Here is a 19,988-nt window from a genome sequence, read left to right as displayed (position 1 = left end):
ATCTAAGAAGGGAAAATGGCTATTTTTTCCCTTTTTAAGTACTTGTCCATATTTTTCATTATCAAAGGAAGTGACTCAAACTTTTATTTGAGGAGTCATCTCAAATATTCAACTTGTCATCTATCTAAATAACCCATTACAGGAGAAAATTTACAGGGACATTTTGGGACCTGGTGTCAAGCTAATGCTCTCATTATTTTTAACTTTGAAAAGTGAAAACAAATGATGTGGACATTTATTCACTAGCTGTGTTTCCTCCTCTCAGGGTTTACCAATATCAGCAACACCATAAAGTGCTGTTACAATTTCCCACTGTTCTCTCTTCTGATCTACTACATATAAACTATATATGAAAGCCAACTTTGTTTGCAGATTCTCTATTATTGTACTGAAGTGTATTTTTCATAGAAGAAAGGGGGAATAGAGTTTGGTAATTCATCATTTTTTAAACAAATATGGGGAAATAAACTACAAGTCACAAAAGCATGTGAGTGATACATATGTTTGTACATTTTAGGAATTTGAATTCAGAACATGGTGGGGAATCATGTTCATCACATTTAAGAATCCTTTGTGGAAGTCGGATGGTAGTAAGTCTTTGCAAAAAAAAATTTACCTAAAGTTTAGAAGTAATTAGAAGAATTTCAACAAAATGTATATATTTACTTTCTGGCAATTTATATTTTTGTATTTTCAACAATTCAATGAACAATTTGGGAACACATTACTAGTTACAGAAATTCATGATCTCCCTCATTAATAAGGATATATATTTATAGCAACATAAACAGCAAAAAAAAAAAATACTGTCTTCTTTGACTAATCTCATGAAAATAACTTTACATATATTGAGGGCTAATAGTACACCAGGGAGCAACAGCACTTTTACACGTGTTACTATCATTTGATCCCCAATATAAATTTGAGCTATCTTAATTGTGAAATGTGGAAATAAGTAAGACAATAAATACAGAAAATTTCCAGACATAGCTGTTTAAAATCATAACTTTCCTGGCTCCTCTCTAATCTCATTTTCGTTCAAGTCGGTCACATGCCATCTAGTGATATCACAAAGAACTGCAAGTTATTGTTTATTAATAAAATACATTTTCCTACAGTGGACATTTTTCCCTCAACAACTTTATGCTTTTCTTTTTCATCTCTCTCTCTCTCTCTCTCTCTCTCTCTCTCTCTTCCTCTTCCTGTCTCTCCCTGTCACCCCTCATCTCCCTCTTCCTTTCCTTCCCCTCTTTCTTACACTTTGAAAGGCAGTTAATTATAAGGTAGCAATGTAGTACATAACCACTGATGCATGTTTGCTTCAGGCAACTCCAACATAGTTTGTGCTACTAATTAATAGATAAAAATCTCTGCTTTCATAGTTATACAAAGAAAAAAGGAAGTGAGAAGAAAAAAGATCAAGAGAAATATTTAAATAAATATATTGAACACCAATTAGTTAGATAAAATACAAAAGGAAATCACTTTTAAATTAACGTATTTTAATCTTACTGCATGTATAACAACCTATAGTTATACATCTTGTGTTATCTTCCTGTACCTTCAAGAAATGCTAATTATGAAAACATTCTTAAGTCTAAAATTTCTCTCCAAGGAATAGAAAAGCCTTAATTTATTTTTTTTAATGTCATTCAGTCACAGTTTCAGAAATTAGCTGTCTTATTTATATTTTCCTATCTCTTAATTAAAAAAAAAACAATATATCTGATTACAGATTGAGAGGGGAAAAAATGCTGTAATTGCAATGTCCATGAAATAAAGTAATGGACCTGCTACATATTTTTTCACATATTCCATGTTGACTCTACTTAAAAATAAGTTTATTTTACACCGAGCCATGTCATTATCATATTATACAAAATAAGTAAGGACAAGAATTACTGTTGTGTGTTCAGTGATTGAACTGACTATGATAGTGACCACAGGGCACAGAATCTTGAAGTGCTTTCTTTTTTTTAAAATTTAATAATATGTTTTATTATGTTAACAAAATTAACATAACTTAATATGCTATGAAACAGAGCTCTGGATATTTTTCATCTTGCAAATCCAAAACACTATATCCACTGAACAATAGCTTCCCTTTCCTCAACCTTCCAGACCCTGGCAACCACCATTCTACTTTCCGTTTCTATGAATTTGATTATTTTTTATTATCATTTTTTACATCTTTATTGGAATATAATTGCTTTACAATGATGTGTTAGTTTCTGCTGTATAACAAAGTGAATCAGCTATACATATACATATACCCCCTCCCTCTTGTGTCTCCCTCCCACCCTCCCTAACCCACCCCTCTAGGTGGTCACAAAGCACCGAGCTGATCTCCCTGTGCTGTAATGCTGCTTCCCACTAGCTATCTATTTTACATTTGGTAGTGTATATATGCCCATGCCATTCTCTCACTTCGTCCCAGCTTACCCTTCCCCCTCCCTGTGTCCTCAAGCCCGTTCTCTTGTCTGCATCATTACTGAAGTGCTTTCTAAAAGAGCACTGTCTTCATGGCATGTTACACATAAATGTAACATTAGAAACTACCAGTGACAGGTTATTTGGGGAAGTACCCAAAATATCTCTACAACATGCTAGCTAGACTTCCAGATTTTTTTTTTTAATTTATTAATTAGTTTCTGCTTTATAGACTTCCAGATTTTTTAATTTAGAAATTAAATTTTGGGAGAAGTGAGGCCCAGATGGTGGAGCAGGAAGACCCTGACCTCACCTCTTCCCACAGGCACACCAAAATGACAACTATTTACAGAGCAACTATCCATGAGAATGACCTGCAGACTAGCAGATAAGATTTTCCATAGCTAAAGGCATAAAGAAGAAACCACAGTGAGATAAGTAGGAGGGGCGGAGATGAGGTATAGTTAAGACCCATGTCCCTGAGTAGGTGACCCACAAATGGGAGGGTAATCACAGTTGCAGAGGCTCTCCCCAAGGAGTGAGGGCTCTGCACTTTACATCAAACTCCCCAGCCTAGCGGTCCTGCACTGGGGAGATAAGGCCCCAGAACATCTGGCTTTGAAGATCAGTCAGGCTTGCATATGAGAGAGCCAGAGGGCAATAGGATGCAGAGACTCCACTGTTAAGGGCATGTGTGAAATCTCACCTGCTGCAAGCTCCAGAGCAGAGGCAATAACTTGAAAATTTCCTGGCCAGATCCACCTACCATCTTGGACAGCCTCTCAGACAGGCAGGAGGCAACTGGGGCTCCCCAAAGGGACACAGACACTGATGGCAGCCATTTGGGGGAGCACATTCTATGATGAGGACAGAAGTGCTGGCAAGTGCCATTTTGGGGTCCTTCCTCTAGCCTATTAGGACTAGGGCTTACCGGCCAACCAGATGTTGACACTAGTCCTGGGAACCTCCAGGTTACACAGTCAGCCATGTAGGGACTCAGCCCCACCCATCAGCAGGCTGGTGCCAGCTCTGGGCCCAATCAGCCCCACAGCCAGCTGCCCCAGGATTCAGCCCAACCCACTAGTGGGCTGGCACTGGCCCTGGGCCTCCCAGCCACCACACAAGGCAGGGCCTGGCAACCAAACCGGCCAAGGGCAAGCCCCCATTACCAGCACACACACAGGGGTTGGCCATGCCACAAGAGAAGGACCCACATCGTCCACATAGGGGCACCACTAGAGCATATAGCTCTGGTGACTAGAGAGGAGTGTGCTACTTGGCCCCATAGGACATCTCCTACATAAGGCCACTTCTTCAAGATTGGGAAACATAACCAACCTACCTAGTACATAGAAATAAATATAGAAAGTTAGGCAAAATGAGGAGACAGAGGAATATGTTCCAAATGAAGGAACAAGACAGAACCTCAGAAGTAGAACTAATGAAGTAGAGATAAGCAATCGACCCAATAAAGAGTTCAAGGTAGTGATCATAAAGATGCTCAATGAACTCAGGAGAAGAATGGATGAATACAGTGAGAGTTTTAACAAAGAGTTAGATAATAAAAGAAGAACCAAACAGAGCTAAAGAATACAATAAATGAAATAAAAAATACACTAGAAGGAATCAACATTTGGTAGATGATACAGAGGAACGGATCAGTGATCTGGAAGACAGAGTAGTAGAAAATCACCCAAGCTGAATAGAAAAAAGAAAAAAGGATTCCACAAAATTAGGAAAGTTTAAGAAACCTCTGGAAAAACATCATACATACTAACACTTACATTACAGAGGTCCCAAAAGGAGAAGAGAGAAAAACAGGGGCAGAGAAATTATTTGAAGTAATAGTAGCTGAAAACTGCCCTAACATAGGAAAGGAAACAGATGAGTAAGTCCAGGACCAACAGAGATACCAAAAGAGGCTCACATTAAGACAGTGTAATTAAAATAGAAAAAAATAAACCTAAAGAGAGAATCTTAAAAGTAGAAAGAGAAGAGAAATTAGCTATGTATTCCCATAGGACTCTCAGCTGACTTTCCAGCAGGAATTTCCAGGCCAGAAGAGAATGGTATGATATATTTAAGGTAATGAAAGGAAAAAAACCCTACAACCAAGAATACTCCACTTGGTCTAACAATCATTCATATTTGAGCAAGAGATAAAGAGTTTTATAGACAAGCAAAGGCTAAGAGTTCAATACTACTAAATATGCTTTACAAGAGTTGTTAAAGGGACTTCTGTAAGCAGAAAGGAAAAGACCACAATGAGAAAAATGAAAATTAGGAGAGGAAAAATCTCATTGGTAAAGGTAATATATCAAGCATTCGTAAAACTTGTAGGAAGGTTATAAGACAAAAGTAGTAAAATCGTCTATATTCACAATAAGTAGTAAAGGTATATGCAAAGCAATATGATGTCAAAAAACATAATGCAGTTTTGCTAAAATGTGTTCAAACTTAAGAGATCATCAACTTAAAAATAATGACTAAATATACAGGTTATTATATATGAACCTCATGGTAACCACAAACCAAAAACCTATAATAAGTTCACACACAAAAAAGAGAAAGAGAGAGACCTTCAAGATGGCAGAAGAGTAAGAAGTGGAGATCACCTTCCTCCCCACAAATACATCAGATATACATCTACATGTGGAACAACTCTGACAGAACAGCTACTGAACACTGGCAGAAGACCTCAGTCCTCCCAAAAGGCAAGAAAATCCCCAAGTACCTGGGTAGGGCAAAAGAAAAAACAGACAAAAGAATAGGGATGGGACCTGCACCTCAGGGAGGGAGCTGTGAAGGAGGAAAGATTTCCACACACTAGAAGCCCCTTCGCAGGCAGAGACTGCGGGTGGCAGAGGGGGGAAGCTTCGGAGCCATGGAGGAGAGCACAGCAACAGGGGTGCGGAGGGCAAAGAGGAGAGATTCCCGCACAGAGGATCAGTGCCGACCAGCACTCACCAGCCTGAGAGGTTTGTCTGCTCAACCTGCTGGGGTGGGCGGGGGCTGGGAGCTGAGGCTCAGGCTTTGGAGGTTGGATCCCAGAGAGAGGACTGGGGTTGGCTGCCTGAACACAGCCTGAAGGAGCCTAGTGTGCCACAGCTAGCTGGGAGGGAGTCCGGGAAAAAGTCTGGAACTGCCTAAGAGACAAGGGACTTTTTCTTGCCTCCTTGCTTCACGGTGCAGTGGAGAGGGGATTAAGAGTGCCACCTAAATTAGCTCCAGAGACGGGCACGAGCCTGGCTATCAGTGCGGACCCCAGAGACGGGCATGAGCCACTGTCTGCTGCTGCAGCCACCAAGAAGCCTGTGTGCAAGCACAGGTCACTATCCACACCTCCCCTCCCGGGAGCTTGTGCAGCCTGCCACTGCCAGGGTCCCATGATCCAGTGACAACTTCCCCGGGAGAACACAGGGCGCGGCTCAGGGTGGTGCAATGTTATGCCAGCCTCTGTCGCCGCAGGCTTTCCCCGCATTCAGTACCCTTCCCTCCCCCCGGCCTGACTGAGCCAGAGCCTTCTAATCAGCTGCTCCTTTAACCCCGTCTTGTCTGAGCTAAAAACAGACACCCTCAGGTGACCTACATGCAGAGGCGGGTCCAAATCCAGAGCTGGACCTCAGGAGCTGTGTGAACAAAAAAGAGAAAAGGAAATCTCTCCCAACAGTCTCAGAAGCAGCGGATTAAATCTCCACAATCAACTTGATGTACCCTGCAACTGTGGAATACCTGAATAGACAATGAATCATCCCAAATTGAGGAGGTGGGCTTTGGGAGCAGAGATATATACATATATATATTTCCTTTTTCTCTTTTTGTAAGTGTGTATGTGTATGCTTCTCTGTGTGATTCTGTCTGTATAGCTTTGCTTTTACCATTTGTCCTAGAGTTCTGTGTCCATTTTTGTTTTTTGGCTTTTTTTTTTAGTATAGTTTTTAGCGCTTGTTATCATTGGTGGATTTGTTCTTTGGTTTGGTTGCTCTCTTCTTTCTTTCCTTCTTTTTTATTATTTAAAAATTTTTTTAATTTTTAATAATTTTCATTATTTTAATAATGTTATTTTATTTCATTATTGGTTTTTCTTTCTTTTATTGTCCCTTTTCTTCTGAGCCATGTGGCTGACAGGGTCTTGGTGTTCAGGCCAGGCATCAGGCCTGTGCCTCTGAGGTGGGAGAGCCAATTCCCAGACACTGGTCCACCAGAGACCTCCCGGTTCCACATAAAATCAAATGGCGAAAATCTCCAAGAGATCTCCATCTCAACGCCAAAACCAGCTCCACTCAACAACCAGAAAGCTACAGTGCTTGACACCCTAGGCAAAATAACTAGCAAGACGTGAACACAACTCAACCCATTAGCACAGAGGCTGCCTAAAATCATAATAAGGTCACAGACACTCCCAAACACACCACTGGAGGCAGACCTACCCACCAGAAAGACAAGATCCAGCTTCATCCACCAGAACACAGGCACCAGTGTCTTCCACCAGGAAGCCTACACAACCCACTGAAACAACCTTACCCACTGGGGGCAGACACCAAAAACAACAGGAACTATGAACATGCAGCCTGCGAAAAGGAGATCCCAAACACTGTAAGTTAAGCAAAATGAGAAGACAGAGAAACACACAGCAGAAGAAGGAACAGGGTAAAAACCCATCAGACCCAACAAATAAAGAGGAAATAGGCAGTCTACCCGTAAAAGATTTCAAAAAAATAATAGTAAAGATGACCCAAAATCTTAGAAATAGAATAGAGAAAATACAAGAAACATTTAACGAGGACCTAGAAGAACTAAAGAGCAAACAAACAATGATGAACAACACAATAAATGCAATTAAAAACACTCTACAAGATATCAATAGCAGAATAACTGAGGCAGAAGAAGGGATAAGTGACCTGGAGGATAAAATAGTGGAAATAACTACTGCAGAGCAGAATAAAGAAAAAAGAATGAAAAGATTTGAGGACAGACTCAGAAACCTCTGGGACAACATTAAACACACTAACATTCGAATTATAGGGGTCCCGGAGGAAGAAGAGAAAAAGAAAGGTACTGAGAAAATATTTGAAGAGATTATAGTTGAAAACTTCCCTAATATGGGAAAGGAAATAGTTGATCAAGTCCAGGAAGCACAGAGAGTCCCATACAGGATAAAACCAAGGAGAAACACACCAAGATACATATTAATCAAACTATCAAACATTAAATACAAAGAAAAAGTATTAAAAGAAGCAAGGGAAAAACAACAAATAACATACCAGGGAATCCCCATAAGGTTAACAGCTGAACTTTCAGCAGAAACTCTGCAAGCCAGAAGGGAATGGCTGGACATATTTAAAGTGATGAAAGGGAAAAACCTACAACCAAGATTACTCTACCCAGTAAGGATCTCATTCAGATTTGATGGAGAAATTAAAAACTTTAGAGACAAGCAAAAGCTAAGAGAATCCAGCACCACCAAACCAGCTTTACAACAAATGCTAAAGGAACTTCTCTAGGCAGGAAACACAAGGGAAGGAAAAGACCTACAATAACAAACCCAAAACAATTAAGAAAATGGTAATGGGAACATACATATCAATAATAACCTTAAATGTAAATGGATTAAATGCTCCAACCAAAAGACATAGACTGGCTGAATGGATACATAAACAAGACCCATATATATACTGTCTACAAGAGACCCACTTCAGACCTAGGGACACATACAGAGAGAAAGTGAGGGGATGGAAAAAGTTATTACATGCAAAGGGAAATCAAAAGAAAGCTGGAGTAGCAATACTCTGACAAAATAGACTTTAAAATAAAGACTACTGCAAGAGACAAAGGAGGACACTACATGATGATCAAGAGATCAATCCAAGAAGAAGATATGACAATTGTAAATATTTATGCTCCCAACATAGGAGTACCTCAATACATAAGGCAAATGCTAACAGCCATAAAAGGAGAAATCAACAGTAGCTCAATAATAGTAGGTGACTTTAACACCCCACTTTTACCAATGGACAGATCATCCAAAATGAAAATAAATAAGGAAAAATAAGCTTTAAATGCTACATTAAACAAGATGGACTTAATTGACATTTATAGGACATTTCATCCCAAAACAATGGAATACACATTCTTCTCAAGTGCTCAAGGAACATTCTCCAGGATAGATCATATCTTGGGTCACAAATCAAGCCTTGGTAAATTTAAGAAAATTGAAATCGTATCAAGTATCTTTTCTGACCACAATGCTATGAGAGTAAATATCAATTACAGGAAAAAATCTGTAAAAAATACAAACACATGGAGGCTAGAAAATACACTACTTAATAACCAAGAAATCACTGAAGAAATCAAAGAGGAAATCAAAAAATACCTAGAAACAAATGACAATGAAAACACAGTGACCCAAAAGCTATCGGATGCAGCAAGAGCAGTTATAAGAGGGAAGTTTTTAGCAATACAATTCTACCTTAAGAAAAAAGAAACATCTCAAATAAACAACCTAACCTTACACCTAAAGCAATTAGAGAAAGAAGAACAAAAAACCCCCAAAGTTAGCAGAAGGAAAGAAATCATAAAATTCAGAAGAGAAATAAATGAAAAAGAAATGAAGGAACCAATAACAAAAATCAATAAAAATAAAACCTGGTTCTTTGAGAAGATAAACAAAATTGATAAACCAGTAGCCAGACTCATCAAGAAAAAAAGGGAGAAAACTCAAATCAATAGAATTAGAAATGAAAAAGAAATAACAACTAACATTGCAGAAATACAAAGGATCATGTGACATTACTACAAGCAACTTTATGCCAATAAAATGGACAACCTGGAAGAAATGGTCACATACCTAGAAAAGCACAACCCTCCGAGACTGAACCAGGCAGAAATAGAAAATATAAACAGACCAATCACAAGCACTGAAATTGAAACTGTGATTAAAAATCTTCCAACAAACAAAGCCCAGGACCAGATGCCTTCACAGGTGAATTCTATCAAACATTTAGAGAAGAGCTAACACTTATCCTTCTCTAACTATTCCAAAATATAGCATAGGGAGGAACACTCCCAAACTCATTCTACGAGGTCACCATCACCCTGATACCAAAAGCAACAAAGATGTCACAAAGAAAGAAAACTACAGGCCAATATCACTGATGAACATAGATGCAAAAATCCTCAACAAAATACTACCAAACAAAATCCTACAAATTAAAAGGATCATACACCATGATCAAGTGGGGTTTATCCCAGGAATGCAAAGAGTCTTCAATATATGCAAATCAATCAATGTGATACATCATATTGACCAATTGAAGAATAAAAACCATATGATCATCTCAGCAGATGCAGAAAAAGCTTTTGACAAAATTCAACACCCACTTATGATAAAAACCCTCCAGAAAGTAGGCATAGAGGGAAATTACCACAACATAATAAAGGCCATATATGACAAACCCACAGCCAACATCGTCCCAAATGGTGAAAAATTGAAACCATTTCCACTAAGATCAGGAAGAAGACAAGTTTGCCCACTCTCACCACTATTATTCAAAATTGTTTTGGAAGTTTTAGCCACAGCAATCAGAGAAGAAAAAGAAAGAAAGAAGAAGTAAAACTGTCACTGTTTGCAGATGACATGATACTATACATAGAAAATCTTAAAGACGCCATCAGAAAACTACTAGAGCTAATCAATGAATTTGGTAAAGTAGCAGGATATAAAATTAATGCACAGAAATCTCTTGCATCCCTATACACTAATGATGAAAAATCTGAAAGTTTAATTAAGGAAACACTGCGATTTACCATTGCAACAAAAAGAATAAAATACCTAGGAATAAACCTACCAAAGGAGACAAAAGACCTGTATGCAGAAAACTATAAGAAACAGATGAAAGAAATTAAAGATCATACAAACAGATGGAGAGATATACCAAGTTCTTGGATTGGAAGAATCAACATAGTGAAAATGACTATAATACCCAAAGCAATCTACAGATTCAGTATAATCCCTATCAAACTACCAATGACATTTTTCACAGAACTAGAAAAAAAAAATTCTAAATTTGTATGGAAACACAAAAGACCCTAAATAGGGAATGCAATCTTGAGAAAGAAAAATGGAGTTGGAGGAATCAGGCTCCTTGACTTCAGACTATACTACAAAGTTACAGTAATCAAGACATTATGGTACTGGCACAAAAACAGAAATATAGATCAATGGAACAGGATAGAAAGCCCAGAGATACACCCATGCACATGTGGTCACCTTATTTCTGATAAAGGAGGGAAGAATATACAGTGGAGAAAAGATAGCCTCTTCAATAAGTGGTGCTGGGAAAAGTGGACAGCTACATGTAAAAGGATGAAATTAGAACACTCCCTAACACCATACACAAAAATAAACTCAAAATTGATTAAAGACCTAAACATAAGGCCAGACACTATAAAACTCTTAGAGGAAAACATAGGCAGAAAACTATATGACATAAATCACAACAACATCCTTTTTGACCCACCTCTTAGAGAAATGGAAATAAAAAGAAAAATAAACAAATGGGACCTAATGAGACTCAAAACCTTTTGCACAGCAAAGGAAACCATCAACAAGACAAAAAGACAACCCTCAGAATGGGAGAAAATATTTGCAAATGAAGCAAGTGACAAAGGATTAATCTCCAAAATTTACAAGCAGTTCATGCAGGTCAATATCAAAAAAACAAACAACCCTATCCAAAAATGGGCAGAAGACCTAAAGAGACATTTCTCCCAAGAAGATATACAGATTGCCAACAAACACATGAAAGAATGCTCAATGTCATTAATCATTAGAGAAATGCAAATCAAAACTACAATGAAATATCACCTCACACCAATCAGAATGGCAATCATCAAAAAATCTACAAATAGGGCTTCCCTGGTGGTGCAGTGGTTGAGAGTCTGCCTGCTGATGCAGGGGACATGGGTTCGTGCCTTGGTCCAGGAAGATCTCACATGCCGCGGAGCGGCTAGGCCCGTGAGCCATGGTTGCTGAGCCTGCGTGTCCAGAGCCCGTGCTCCACAATGGGAGAGGCCACAACAGTGAGAGGCCCATGTACAGAAAAAAAAAAAAATCTACAAATAATAAATGCTGGAGAGGGTGTGGAGAAAAGGAACACTTTTGCACTGTTGGTGGGAATGTAAATTGATACAGTCACTATGGAGAACAGTATGGACGTTCCTTAAAAAACTAAAAATAAAACTACCATATGACCCAGCAATTCCACTACTGGGCATATACATGGATAAATCCATAATTCAAAAAGAGTCATGTACCACAATGTTCATTGCAGCTCTATTTACAATAACCAGAACATGGAAGCAACCTAAGTGTCCACTGACAGATGAATGGATAAAGAAGATGTGGCACATATATACAATGGAAAATTACTCAGCCATAAAAAGAAAGAAAACTGAGTAATTTGCAGAGAGGTGGATGGACCTAGAGTCTGTCATACAGAGTGAAGTAAGTCAGAAAGAGGAAAACGAATACTGTATGCTAACACATATACAGGGAATCTAAAAAAAAAAAATTTATGAAGAACCTAGGGGCAAGACGGGAGTAAAGACACAGACCTACTAGAATATGGACTTGAGGACACAGGGAGGGGGAAGGGTAAGCTGGGAGAAAGTGAGAGAGTGGCATGGACATACATACATTACCAAATATAAAACCGATAGCTAGTGGGAAGTAGCTGCAAAGCATAGGGAGATCAGCTCGGTGCTTTGTGACCACCTAGAGAGGTGGTATAGGGAGGGTGGGAGGGAGGCAGAACCAAGAGGGAAGAGATATGGGGATATATGTATATGTATCGCCCATTCATTTTGTTATAAAGCAGAAAGTAACACACCATTGTAAAGCAATTATACTCCAATAAAGATGTTAAAAAGAAAAAAGAATATTGTTATCTATAGGGTACTGGAGGGAAAAAGGACAGATTCTATACTTTTCTGAATACACTATTATAGTTCTAGGGAGAGAAATCCAAATAACACCAAGGATAACCATCAAATCACAGAGGAAGAGAACAAAAAAAAAAAAAAAAAAAAAAAAGAGAGCACAAAAAAGAACTAGAAAGATAACCAGAAAGCAGTTAATAGATAGGTATATACTCATGGCAATAAGTACATACCTATCATAATCACTCTAAATGCTCCAATCAAAAAACATAGAGTAGCTAAATGCATTTTAAATATCATATGTATGCTGCCTACAAGACACTCCAGATGTAATGAGACACAGTTTGAAAGTGAGGGGATGAAAAAAGGCATTCTATTCATGTAGAAATGAAAAGAAAGCTGGGGTAGCAATACTTTTAAAATTGACTTGAAAACAAAGACTGTAACGAGAGACAAAGAAAAATAGTACATAATGATAAATGGATTGATCCAGCAAGAAGAGAGAACAATACAAATATATGCACCCAACACAGGAGCTTCTATATACATAAATATTAACTATCACAAAGGGAAAAATTGACAGTAACACCATAATAGTAGGCAACATTAACACCGCACTAAAATCAATGGACAGATTATCCAGACAGGAAGTCAATAAGGAAACACTGGCCTTATGACACATTAGACCAGATGGACTTAATATTTTATCCAAAGCAGTCGAATACACATTCTTTTAAAGTGCTCATGGAACATTCTCCATGATAGATCATGTGCTAGGACAAAAAACAAGTCTCCGTGACTTTATGAAAAATTGAAAGCATTTCCAACATCTTTTCCAACTATAATGCTGTGAAACTAGAAATCAACTGCAAGAAAAAAATTGCAAAAAAACAAAACATATAGAAGCTAAACAATATACTACTAAACAACCAATGGGTCACTGAAGAAATCAAAGAAGAAATTTTAAAATATCTGGAGACAAATGAAAATGAAAAAACAATGATTCAAAATCTGTGGGATACAGCAAAAGTAGTTCTAAGAGGGAATTTTATAGCAATACAAGAAAAATCTCAAATAAACAACCTAAATTTACATCTAAAAGAACTAGAAAAATGAATAATGAAAAAAACCCAAAGTTAGTAGAAGGAAAGAAAACATAAAGGACAGAGCAGAAGTAAATCATAGAGACTTTAAAAAATTAATTAAACTAAGAGCAGGTTCTTTGAAAAGATAAACAAAATTGATAAACCTTTAGCCACACTCATCAAGGCAAAGAATGGGTAAAACTGGAAATGAAAGAGAAGTTACAACTGACACCACAAAAACACAAAATACCATAAGATATTACTATGAACAAATATATGAAAATAAAATAGATGAATTCTTAGAAAAGCAGAAGAAATAGACATCTTCCTAGAAAAGTACAATCTCCCAAGTTTGAAACAGGAAGATATAGAAAGTATATATAAATTATTACCAGTAATGAAATTGAACCAATAATTTTAAAAACTCCCAAGAAATCTGATTCCAAGACGAAACATCTTCATAGATGAATTCTACCAAATGTTTAAATAAGAGGTAACACCTATCCTTCTCAAAGTATTCCAAAATATTGAAGAGAAAATAATGCTTCCCAACTCATTCTATGAGGCCAGCATCACCTTGATATCAAAACTAGACAAAGACACCACACAAAAAAAGAAAATTACAGGCCAAAATTACTGATGAACATAGTTAAAAAAATCCTCAATAAAATATTAGTAAATCAATTTCAACAATACACTAAAAGGATCATTCACACTGATCAAGTGGAATTTATCTCAGGGATGAGATGGTTCAATATCAACAAATCAATCAATGTGATACATGTTAATAAATTGAATAAAAATCATATGATTATCCCAATAGATGCAGAAAAAGCTTGTGACAAAAATCAAACACTCATTTATGAAAACTACCAACCAAGTAGGAATAGCAGGAACATATCTTAACATAATAAAGGCTGTATATGAAAACTACAGTCAACATCATATTTAATGGTGAAAAACTAAAAGCTTTTCCTCTAAAATTAGGAACAAGACAAGGATGTCCACTCTTATCACTTTTATTCAACATAGTATGGAAGTCCTAGCCACAGCAATCAATCATGAAATAAAAGGAATCCAAAATGGAAAGGAAGAAGTAAAACTGTCACTCTTTGCAGATGACATGATACTACATATAGAAAATGCTAAAGATGCTACCAAAAAACTATTAGAACTAAGAAATGGATTCAGTAAAGTTGCAGGATACAAAATTAATCTTTGGAAATCTGTTGCATTTTGAACACTAACAATGAACTATCAGGAAGAGAAATTAAGGAAACAATCCCATTTACAGTTGCATCAAAAAGAATAAAATACCTAGGAATAAATCTAACCAAGGAGGTAAAAGACTTGTACTTGGAAAACTATAAGACACTGATGAAAGAAACTGAAGATGACCCAAACAGATAGAAAGATATATTGTGTCCATGAATTGCAAGAATGAATATTGTTAAAATCACTATACTACCCAAGCCAATCCAAAGGTTCAATGCAATCCCTATCAAAATACCAATGGCATTTTTCATATAACTAGAGCAAATAATGATAAAATTTGTATGGAAACACACAAGACCCTGAATAGCCAAAACAATCTTGAAAAAAGAACAAAGTTGGAGGTATCATGCTTCCTGATTTCAAGCTCTAATACAAAGCTATAGTAATCAAAACAGTATGGTACTGGCACAAAAACAGACATATAAATCAATGGACCAGAATCAAACCCACACTTATATGGGCTTAATCTATGACAAAAGAGGCAACGATATATAATGGGGAAAAGACAGCCTCTTCAATAAATGGTGTTGGAAAAACTGGACATTTACTTACAAAAGAATCAAACTGAACTACTTTCTCACATCATATACAAAAATAAATCCAAAATGGATTAAAGAGTTAAATGTAAGACCTGAAACCATAAAACTTCTAGAGGAAAATGTACATTCTTTGACATTGGTCTTAGCAGTATTTTGGGGGGATATATCTCCTCAGGCAAGGGAAACAAAAGCAAAAATAAACAAGTGGGACCCAATAAAACTAAAAAGCTTTTTCACAGTGAAAGAAACTATCAGGAAAACAAAAAAGCAGCCTCCTGAATCAGGGAAGATATTTGTAAATGATATATCTGATAAGGGGTAATACACAAAACATACAAAGAACTCATACAACTCGACATCGAAAACCCAAACAACCCAATTAAACCAAGGACAGAGGACCTGAAAAGACATTTTTCCAAAGAAGACATACAGATAGCCAACAGACACGTGAAAATATGCTCAGCATCACTAATCATCAGGGAAATTCAAGCCAAAACAACAATGAGATGACACCTCACACCTGTAAGAATGACTATCATCAAGAAGGCAACAGGGGCTTCCCTGGTGGCGCAGTGGTTGGGAGTCCACCTGCCGATGCAGGGGACATGGGTTCATGCCCCGGTCTGTGAAGATACCACCTGCCGCGGAGCAGCTGGGCCCTTGAGGCATGGCTGATGAGCCTGTGCGCCCGGGGCCTATGCTCCGCAATGGGAGGGGCTGCAGCGGTGAGAGGCCCGCGTACTGCAAAAAAAAAAAAAAAAAGAAGACAACAAATAACAAGTGTTGGAGAGGATGTGAAGAAAACAAAACACTCATGCACTGTTGGTGGGAATGTAAATTGGTGAAGCCACCATGGAAAACAATATGGAGTTTCATCAAAATATCTAAAATAGAACTGCCATATGATCCAGCAATTTCACTTCAGGGTATTTACCTGAAGAAAACAAAAATCTAATTCAAAAAGATATAGGCATCCCAAAGTTCACTGCAGCATTACTTACAATAGCCAAGATATGGAAGCAATCTAAGTGTCCATCAATAGGAGAATGGATAAGGAAAACTTAAAATATTTTCAGTATTAAAAGTATATTAAATACTTAAAATATCATAAGTATATATATACATATATATACACACACATACATACATATATTTACATATACACACATACACACATATATATACATATATGTACATATACATACACACAAATACATACATACATATACACATACATACACATAGATACATACACACAATGAAATATTACTCAGCCATAAAAAACTTTCCATTTGGACAAACATGTATGGACCTAGAGTGTACTATGCTAAGTGAAATAAGTCAGACAGAGAAAGTTAAGTAACACATTATCTCACTTATATGTGGAATCTAAAAAGCAAAACAAACAAACAAGGGCTTCCCTGGTGGCGCAGTGGTTGAGAGTCCACCTGCCAATGCAGGGGACACGGGTTCATGCCCTGGTCTGAGAGGATCCCACATGCCGCGGAGCAGCTGGGCCCGTGAGCCATGGCCGCTGGGCCTGCGCGTCTGGAGCCTGTGCTCCACAATGGGAGAGGCCGCAACAGTGAGAGGCCCGTGTACCACAAAAACAAACAAACAAACCACAACACAAAGAGACTCAGATATGAAGGCATAGTTGCCAGAAGGGAGGGGGCTCATTAGTGAATGAAATATAAGGAATTTAGAGGTATAAATCTCCAGTTATATAATAAATAAGTCATAGGGATATAATATCCAGCATTAAAAATATGTTCAATAATACTGTAATAACTTTGTATTAGGATAATTATTAGACTTTCCATAGTGATCACTTCATAATGTGTGCAAATGTCAAATCATTATATAGTATACCTGAAACTAAGATAATATTGTATGTCAACTGTATTTCAATTAAAAAATTAAGTTTTGAGCTATACAGTTAAAAAAGAGAGGCTAATGTAAATGAGTCTGGAAGAAGTAGGTTCATTTTGTTCATGTACGAAATGGGATGAATACTTCTCCACTTGTACCACAATCTCTCCTCAAGTCTCATTTCATAGCCCTCCTGGAGTCTGAAATTGGGTTGAAAGAAGGATACAGTACAGAGGGGGAAAATGCACAAAAGCAGATGACAGAAAAACATTTTGCCCACCTGACATTTTTGAGCAAACTTCATCCCTCTTGCATAATTTAGAACTGAAGCCCACGCCAGAGCTTCCATGTCTTACTTTCAGGCAGGTCCTAGATGAAGGGAGGGCTACAGACAAAAGCCAACCTCTATCTATAAGCTGAGTGACAGAAAGAGTGGGGAGTTGCTAATTTCCTGTGACAGCTTTTTGTGGTAGGGCAGATGTGAGGAGAATAGTAACAGCATGGGACCACATGGCATCTTAGATAGGTGTGCTCTTAGCCCCAGATCCTGGCTTTAAATTAATATGATTGAGTCACTTATGACAGCAGTCCCCAACCTTTTTGGCACCAGGGACCAGTTTCATGGAAGACAATTTTTCCACGGGCCGGGGTGAGGGGGTGGTGTCGAGGGATGGTTCAGGCGGTAAAGCAAGTGATGGTTCAGGCGGTAATGCAAGTGATGGGGAGCGATGGGGAGTGGCAGATGAAGCTTTGCTTGCTTGCCCGCCGCTCACCTCCTGCTGTGTGGCCGGGTTCGTAACAGGCTGCGGACCAGTACTGGTCCATGGCCCAGGGGTTGGGGACCCGTGACTATGGCACTGTCCCCAGAATAACAATATGTAGAAACCTTTAAAAGAAGTATTGTATGTGTAGGAGACCAGGAAAGCCAGATCTAAATTTAGACCAGATCTAAATTTGACAATAAGGGAAGAGATGTATTAACACCAAGTCTATGACACTGTTCACAAAATTCCACATAAAGCCAGTTTCCATACAATACTTTTTTTGTTTTTTACAAATGGCTCCAGCTGTCTCTGTGAGGGTGAGCAACAGTCTGTGTGAGCAACACAGATATTTTATAAATGTGCATGAGCTTCAAAAGATGTTCAGCCTCCAAGAGGCATTAGTAAACATTTTTATGCCAATTTAAATAATAGGGAAATAATTAGTAACTTAATAAATATTTTAAAGACTAAATTATATGAAAAAGAAATTAAATTATATATATTATAAAATCTGTGGTGTTTCCATAAAACTGAAACTTTTCTAAGCCTACTTATTTTCTGTCTTGCACACACATAGACACCATGCACACATACTTCCTTTTTCATCTTGAGTTTTCTTCTGAATAAGCAGACTTCACAGGCCTGGTCTTGATGCCAAAATGAACCCTTTTCTTTCACTGATTGAGATCTGGCTCAACAGCCAATGCTTCCCGCTGGGTCCTTACAGAGGGTGCATTCATATTTTATCCTAATTTATTCATTATCAAACATCAAACCTTTGGAAGATAAAACAAAGACCTAGTGAACAATGAGGGGAGAACTCACTGGTTTTTTTCATCTTCACTCTCAGATGAAAGAACTCTTCAGTAGCACTGCCCACCCTACCAATACATCATGCAGGTAATTGGGGGGAGGGGGCGGGGAGAATGACAGCCTGGGCCAAATCGACCTTCTGCATCCACTGGTGCACACAATAACCTCCAACATCAAAAGTATCTAATGAGAACTTGAGAATCCATGGCATTATATTAGTTGACCCAATCTCGTAATTAAGTATCAAAAATCGCCAAGCTTTTCCGAACATTTACAAGTTACATAGCAAGATCTCTACAGATGCAAAACAAAAGACCTCAGTCTACTTTCCTTCTCAGAGGAAAGCTTTAATGACAGCTCTGGACAAGCACCAGATTTTCAATATCAAAGACCCCAGTTTCTGTGTTAGTTTTGTTGCTTCAAGATTGCATGATAATGGGTAAGTCACATACTTATTATTTTTAAAAAGAGATTCTTACCTTCCTTAAGGGTGTTTGAGTAGATGAAATCATAATGTGGAAGTTGTTTCATAAAACGTGAAGTATTGTACAAAAGTTCAGCAAATCTATTATTATTATGACCAACCCTGATATAATTGCTTGTACTCATCCGATAAAGCAGCAAAGACAGCAACATCCTCCATTGTGATTAGCCTCATGTAGTAATGGTTGCAAATTTGTGATTTGACAGTACGATAGGAGCTCAAATATGGAGAATTTCTGCCCCACTTAAAATTCTAATAAATATCCTTTTGTTTAAAACATCAAATTATGTCAAAGGTGTCATAACAACATGAAGAAAGAATAAATAAATGAATATTGTCTTCTCTTGTGATTGACATGGATAAGAATCAGGAGCCAACAGTTACAAAAATGCATGGCTATGCTGAGTGAGAAAGGAAGTAAATTCACAACCACCACTGTCTGAAACCAGATAAATCTTTAGAATCCTGGTTGGGTTGAGATTTTCCGTGGTGTCTTAACCAGTGATGACACCATTTTAGGTTAATGTTGCTGTTCTAGTCTAATCAGCCAACTCTGGACATATCACTGTGGCACTTGAAACTAGTCTGTGTCATATTTTTGGCTTTCTTGATCATTTGCAGTCTGAAAATGATTCACAGTTTATTGCAAAAGCTGTTCAACAATGTACTGACAGTCAAGTTATTCAATGGATTTCCCATTCTCACTACCACCCACAGGCAGCTGGTATTTTTGAGTGTTGGAACAGCGTCTTTCAAAATCAACCCTCAAAGATTTCTGACTCTACCT

The sequence above is a fragment of the Mesoplodon bidens genome, assembly GCF_964165515.1.
Source record: "Mesoplodon bidens genome assembly, chromosome: 4".
Taxonomy (NCBI): domain Eukaryota; kingdom Metazoa; phylum Chordata; class Mammalia; order Artiodactyla; family Ziphiidae; genus Mesoplodon; species Mesoplodon bidens.
This window is presented reverse-complemented; position numbering follows the sequence as displayed.